Here is a 7,500-nt window from a genome sequence, read left to right as displayed (position 1 = left end):
TATTACTACTACGACTACCACCACCACCACTATTACTCATCTCCCTAACTTCTATCTTTGATTCTGTATTCAATCTGTCTCTATGATCTCTTATCATCTTCCCCTTCTCTCTACCAGCCCCCGTTAATCTACAATACAACTTTATGTTATTATTAATTAAACAAAGATCATTCTTCAAAGTTTGTGATATACAGAATAAATCTGAATTAGAAAAAATGTATATTGTGCCGTAACAAATGTGACGATTTTGCTGTTTTTTGATGTTTTTTTTTACTTCGCTTGTTTTTAATATATTTTTAAATTTATTTTGCTTTTGAATAATTAATAATGAGAACAAAAATGGTTTGCATGTGAGTATTTTACCCGGATGAGTGAAACGCATAGAATGTGGCATGGAATACGACATCCAAATATTGTTAGTGAGAAATTCGGTTTTGACAACATTAAAAAGGTAACACATACAACACCCACTCAAATACACACATACACACACAAACACACACAACACATATACACACACATACACACAACACACATACACACAACACACATACACACACATACACTCACACACACATACACACATACACTCACTCACACATACACACACAACACACACAACACATACACACACATACACACACATACACACCCACACACATACACACACAACACACACATACATACACACACACAACACACACAACACACACAGAGGCACACACACACATACATACACAACACACACACATACACACACAACACACACACATACATACACACAAACAACACACACAACACACACACACAGGCACACACACACACATACATACACAACACACACACACACATACACACACAACATACACACATACATACACACAAACAACACACACAACACACACACAGGCACACACACACATACATACACAACACACACACATACACACACAACACACACACATACATACACACACAACACACACAACACACACACCACACAACACAAACAAACAAAAGACGGAAAGATAATAAGCTGAAAAATAAACTGAAATAATAAATAAATATATTAAATTGATGAAATTTTATTCTTAATCAAATAAATACCCTGTTTTCTTCTTTAGGCCAATTCTTATGACAAACCCTACACATTCAAAACAACGTGCACATTTATGCAGGTCTGACATCCTAACATCCTATGGGCCTAGTTTAACATTGTTGTAACGGACACTATTTTGCTTCATTTTTTTTCTCCCTTTAGATTTCCATTACAACAATGAGCCCATTAGGAATTGGGTTAACAGACCTGCAAATACATGCACGTCGATTCAAAACCATATTACCTTGAGGCCGAAATCGCTTCAGTCTTTTATATTTAAATTTATTTCAAATTTTAATTTATATTATTTTCTGTTGCTCAGTGCCTACGTGACATTTCTAAGAGTACTTTACCAGGAACCGGCTTTCTTGTAGTAGATTGTAGTTTTAAACAGTAAAAAAAATAAAAAAATAATCACAATCAAGAATACTTGGTGTATTGACTGTTCGGATTTTGAAATTAAGTTGGAATTCTCCTGAAAACATGCGGGTGGGGTATTAAGAGAGATAGAGAGAGATTGAGAGAGAGAGAGAGAGAGAGAGAGAGAGAGAGAGAGACAGAGAGAGAGAGAAAGAGAGAGAAAGAGAGAGAGAGAGAAAAAGAAAGAGAGATAGATAGATATATAGAGAGAATGAAAGAGAGAGAGAGAGAGAGAGAGAGAGGGAGAGAGAGAGAGAGAGAGAGCAAGAGAGACACACACACACACACACACACACACACAGAGAGAGAGAGAGAGAGAGAGAGAAAGAGAGAGAGAGAAAAAAAGAAAGAGAGATAGATATATATATAGAGAGAGAAAGAAAGAGAGAGAGAGAGGGAGAGAGAGAGAGAGCGAGACACACACACACACACAGAGAGAGAGAGAGAGAGAAAGAGAAAGAGAGAGAGAGAAAAAAAGAAAGAGAGATAGATAGATATATAGAGAGAAAAAAGAGAGAGAGAGAGACCTAGAGAGAGAGAGAGAGTGAGAGAGAAAGAAAGAGAGAAAGGGAGAGGGAGAGAGGGAGAGAGAGAATGCATGAGAGAGAGAGAGAGAGAGAGAGAGAGCGAGCGAGAGAGAGAGAGAGAGAAAGAGAAGTCAAACAGATATTATAGAATATATTAAAGGAAAGTTAGATAGATAATTAAAGAAATGATTGAAGTGATAAATAGATGGATAGTTAAAAAGACAAATAGATTGATATATAGATAGATGCATATATAGATATATTGTTAGATAGATATATAGATATATAAATAGATAGTTAGATAGACTAAATCAGATAGATAGATAAATAGATAGAAAGCTAGATAATTAGATAGATAAAAAAACAGAAAAACATATAGATAGATAGATAGATAGATAGATAGATAGATAGATAGATAGATAGATAGATAGATAGATCAATAAATAGACTCAGATAAATAGATAGATAGATAGATAGATAGATAGTTGGATAGATCGATAGATCGATCAATAAATAGACTCAGATAAATAGATAGATAGACAGAGAGGTAGAAAGAGATGGATCAAGTATGCGAATGTCACTAAACAAAGGATATATAAATATATATATATATATATATATATATATATATATATATATATATATATATATATATATGTATTAATACCGGATAGGGAGACTTTTGGTACCCCTATTAGTTCATTTTACAGTACTTTACCAATAGGGAGACCAAAATCCGGTCCCCCTATTGATTTGACCTCTAGCACATTCACTTTTCTATTTTTAGTTTAAGGTTGTCAACCCAACCGTCAAGGATATATAATTGTAAATCATAGTATTGAAGTTATTTGTTAAACACCACAGTAAGAAGAGTTATGCCTAAATTTTCACGTTGGTCAATAAGGTGACCGCCTGAAAAAAGTACAATAGGGGTACCAGTGTTTTCATCGATATATTTCAATAGTGAGGCAATATATCTTTCCGAAATTTTCTCTAAAATTCTAGAGCATTATATGGATTTTTATAGTAATGAAAACCTAATATAAAATTGTGTGAAAGTTGATGAACTGAGGAATGAACAAGATATACGAATTATAATCTATTTTTAGAAACAGATTTATCGAATCTTGGTCCGGATTCTTATCTTGGTGACAAGAGACAAGCAAACATAGTAACTCTTTTTTTTCGTGAAACGTATGTTTAGTCAATTTCGCGCATAAAGAGGCACTCGGCACTCACTCACTCTGCAAGTCGGTAGTAGGTGGTTATCAGTTATCAGCTCGGCCTTTAGTTCTTAGTCAAACGCTTCATCAAACCCATTATTGAGTAGCATGTTGATGCCTGATGCCAGTTGAAGCCATCTCGACGTCGTGAAATGGAGCATCTTCTGTCATAGCAGTAGAATCGTCAGATGCCGCATTTAAATCCTCCATTCCAGGCGTTGCTGTTGCCATATCGATCTTCGAAATGATTTGGTCTAGACGTCAAGTTGACTCGTTCTATGTCTGAAGAGATTTTAAAGTGCAATACCTAACATTATAACTTGATCTACAAAAGAGTCTTTTTAAATGAACCGCTGTGTTTCTATATTTTTCAAGAACCAAGGATATCTGATAACCACTGACTACTGACTTACAAAGAGAGTGGCCGACGGACGTCCTCTCTATAGCCGCAAGTATTTTTTCGTCACTTGCTGAGTTCCAAACTAGACGTCTATGGCATCGTGGGGTAAATTGATGCTGGAGGCATCATTGAAGAGACACCGAGATAATTATAATGGTAAGTTATTGGCCATTCTTATTACATCACAGTTGATTTAAGATTTTCAATAGGGTAGACATCACACACCGATTGATGATTGTCACTTGTCAGTCAGTCATTTGGAAGTGGAGTCAGATAATTCGGGAACTTCTGTAGACTGTAGATTCACACTAGTGAGTAAGATCTGTCGTTTACTACTAATACTACTACTACTACCACTACTACTTTTAGTTTTAGCGCTATCCAACTCAACACTTCTCGTGTTTATTTTATTTTGGCAAAACTAGAATGGATTTTTGAAAAGAATATAAAATAATTTAAACTTAAACCTGTCTTTGCATCTTGCTTTATGCATACAGTATGCCATATCACAGCCATCACAAAATCATAGTTTAATGTTGAGAATATGCTATTTCTTTTGTAACTTCAGATCAGAGAGATTTGAGCTTTAAAAATCCTGAAAAATGTCTTGCTGTCAATCCAGACAACCCTTTTGATGTGATCTATGATGTTAATGGTAAGAATGTAATTTGATGAGGAAATGAATAACATTGAGGTACACATAGTTTGCTTTTTTTTTTTTTTTTTGAGTCATGATGTGTAATACTATTACAGTCCACTCCGGATAATTGCAACTCATTTAATCGCAACTTTCGGTTAATCACAATATTTCCTAAGCAATGGAAATAATTCTATATAAAAGTCACTGGTTAATTGCAACAAACTTCGGTTTTTTAAAAAGTGGTAAATTCAAGAAATCAAACAGTATATCATGATTAAATTTCATCATGGATGAAATCGTGACAGGTTGAAGAATCGAGAGTGAGCAGGATTTAATGCTACAGTAGTGTGTCACCACTCTGTTAGAGTCGAAAGAGGGCGGGGCTCTGCAGTATGGGTTTGTGACGTCATCGGTGGCCATTAAATAGAAGAGGGGTGGGGCTGGTCATAATCTTGACAACAGGTTATAAATGACAGTTATAAAGAGAGACTGAGCGATATCCTTTGTTTTAGGATTAACAACTGTGCATTGTGACCAATGAGTTTGGTGAGAGCTTATTGTCTCTCATTAAGGCTAATCTCTTTAACTCTGACAAATGTTGAATTGTTGAGAAAAAAGATTGAAACTTCTTCCAATCTGAATAAGATATCGGCTTGCTTCATAGCTGCTTTTGGTTGACAAATCTACACGGGGCTGCCATATGGTTTTTGTTTCAATCAAATTGCTCTATATGTGGTTGACTAAGAATATTATTTACTGGTTTGAGTTGACAATAAATGTGTAAAATGTTGAAATAGTGGACAGGAAACTGAATTTCGGTTAATCCCAACATTTTCGATGATCCCAAGGTATTGCGATTATCCTAAGTGGACTGTACCTGAATCTTGAACGAAAAACTATCATATGGATATGATTATAGACAGATTGGTTTCTGGAATTATATTTCCGTCCTCCCTTGCCAACTCTGACGTTCTTGAAATTTAAAAGAAAATAGCCAGAAGGTTTCGGACTTAATTTTCTTTTTTTTCCAAAGGACAATAGTCATAAGGTAAATAATTTTTAAAAAATCCTTTTACAGCATAAGATGGCATGATTTTTTGTTTAAGAGTTTAGAGAAAAACTTGCACATGATAGTCTTCAGCTTTTTTTTGTTGTTTTTATTTTCTATATAGACTCCAACTCAGAGCCTGAAAGTGATGCAGAACAAAGTTCCATATCACATGATTCATTTGTGGTAAGTATGTACATTAAAATAAAATCATAACATTTGTATAGCGTTTATCCACAGTTGGCACCATGCTCAAAATGCTTCACATCACCATATTTTGTGGTGGACAAAACACATTTGCCACAAAAGATGAGACCTGCAGTCTGTTAGGCGCAATACAATATTTCAGGACAAGGACAACACTGTTTTACACCAGTGAGATCTCCTAGTTTTTTGTTGTTAAAAATTTTTCTTTGCAGTGGACTTCGCCAACAATAACACTATTTTAAACCTTCCTCGTTATATTTTGAAGTGATATTCATTGATGAGCCATTCACATTTGAAGTCGTTTGTTTTTTATTTGACAAAATGTGAAAATGATGCGTTTCCAGGAAAAATTAAAATAGCTTCTGTTGGGATTATACTTTTGATCTCGCATTTTGTCCAAATTCTCTTGCATCGTAATGTTTATCAACTTTTTTTGTTAACTATATTGCAGTTGCAAGGTTAGGAAGTTCATATTGTTGCAATGACAACCGTTTATATGTCCAGAATCGTAGTGATATAAAAAATTGTTTTGTAGTTGTTGGTCCTGGTGTAGGATTTAAAGAGTTGGTTAAAAACGGTTTACTGAAACCCTGGTTGGTGTATCTATATTTATCCAAGCACAGTTGAACATATTAAATACTTAGACAATATGTCTGCCTTTCTCAACTCTTTTTTATTATACTTGCATTATTAACCAGCTAATTGTTTAGTTGGATTATTAAACAATGGCTCTTCATGTTTATTGTCAACATGAATAAATTGATTGATCTGTCATCTTTTCCACAAAATATACAGGGTCCCGATTTTGTTGCTGACTCCGAGTCTGATTCCTCTACGTACTCTGTGAGGTACCCAATGCTGAGTACATCATTGTCTCTGGAACCTAGTGCTCATTCCCCAACTCAGTCAGAGCCTCATCCACAACTATCACAGACTGAACCTCGTTGCCAGTCTGGGACCCAGGTTCAACCCGAATGCTATACACTTGCAAACCAACGTGTTACGTGCAATGGTGAGTCATTTTTTTGTCATTCTTCTCCTTTGATATTTGTGGGATCAATTTTAATTTACCCATTCCTTTTAAAAGAAAACTTCCACCCCCTCCATGGTGCTGCATTTGTGTTATTGCATTTTTTTCTGTTTTGGCAGTGCTGCGTCGCAAAATACGCTACCATTTACATAACAAGCACAAATCCAAATTTGATAGGGTGGACATCTTAGAATCTGAAACCCCAATGTGTGAGTGATATCAGTGAAACCAGCCATAAAAATGTTCATGTTTATTTTATTGGGGTTTTTTTTGTCTGTAATAGACTTAAATTGCTTGTATTGTAAGTGTTAAAATGGTTTTTTTGTTACAACCCATCTATATATTAAAACTGTTTCTTTGTATTTCTATGATGCTTAAGGCTTTTTTTCACAGACCAGCTGGAAACTTAACGAGAATCAGAGTAGATAACATTTTTATTAATCTTGCAACCTAAACAGTATATGATGATTGGGAGCATTTAAAGAAAAGCACATTTTCTTTTTAATTTGTCGGTACTAAAATTATACTTTGATAATGTCTGCTGTGCTACAAACCCTTTTGACTTCCAGGTTCAATATTTTTCTTTATTCTAAAATTCTTGGGTGTCCTTTCAATGACAACTGAGATCATTAAAATTCAGCTCACAACATGATGTGTGTAGATTTGATGAAAACATATGTTCGAGTTGAGAAGCAGTGTTCACGAACTTGCTGATCGTTTTTACTAGCATTTATTTTCCTAACTTACCTGTGTCAATTAACAAAGGCAAGACTCAAATATTTTCTATCTGAACAGTGTGTTTGTTATTGAAATATTTCCGGCATATACATGTCATATTTCATTCCCACAAAATATAAATCAGGATTAAGTTGTCTGGGCATCAGCATCGTTCAGGCAGTTGGGGGG

General features: G+C 34.9%; 1 long non-coding RNA gene across 1 annotated transcript; it reads left to right on the top strand.

Moving 5' to 3' along the window:
- The first annotated feature begins 4,020 nt into the window (after nucleotides 1-4,020).
- On the top strand, nucleotides 4,021-6,560 carry LOC144960562 (uncharacterized). The gene is made up of 3 exons (XR_013642875.1): nucleotides 4,021-4,324; nucleotides 5,482-5,543; nucleotides 6,360-6,560. It is a non-coding gene; the product is annotated as an uncharacterized LOC144960562 (long non-coding RNA).
- The last annotated feature ends 940 nt before the right edge of the window (nucleotides 6,561-7,500 follow it).

This window comes from Berghia stephanieae, chromosome 15 (genome assembly GCF_034508935.2).
Source record: "Berghia stephanieae isolate SIO BIC M18660-M18661 chromosome 15, UCSD_Bste_1.3, whole genome shotgun sequence".
NCBI lineage: Eukaryota > Metazoa > Mollusca > Gastropoda > Nudibranchia > Aeolidiidae > Berghia > Berghia stephanieae.
This window is presented reverse-complemented; position numbering and strand designations above follow the sequence as displayed.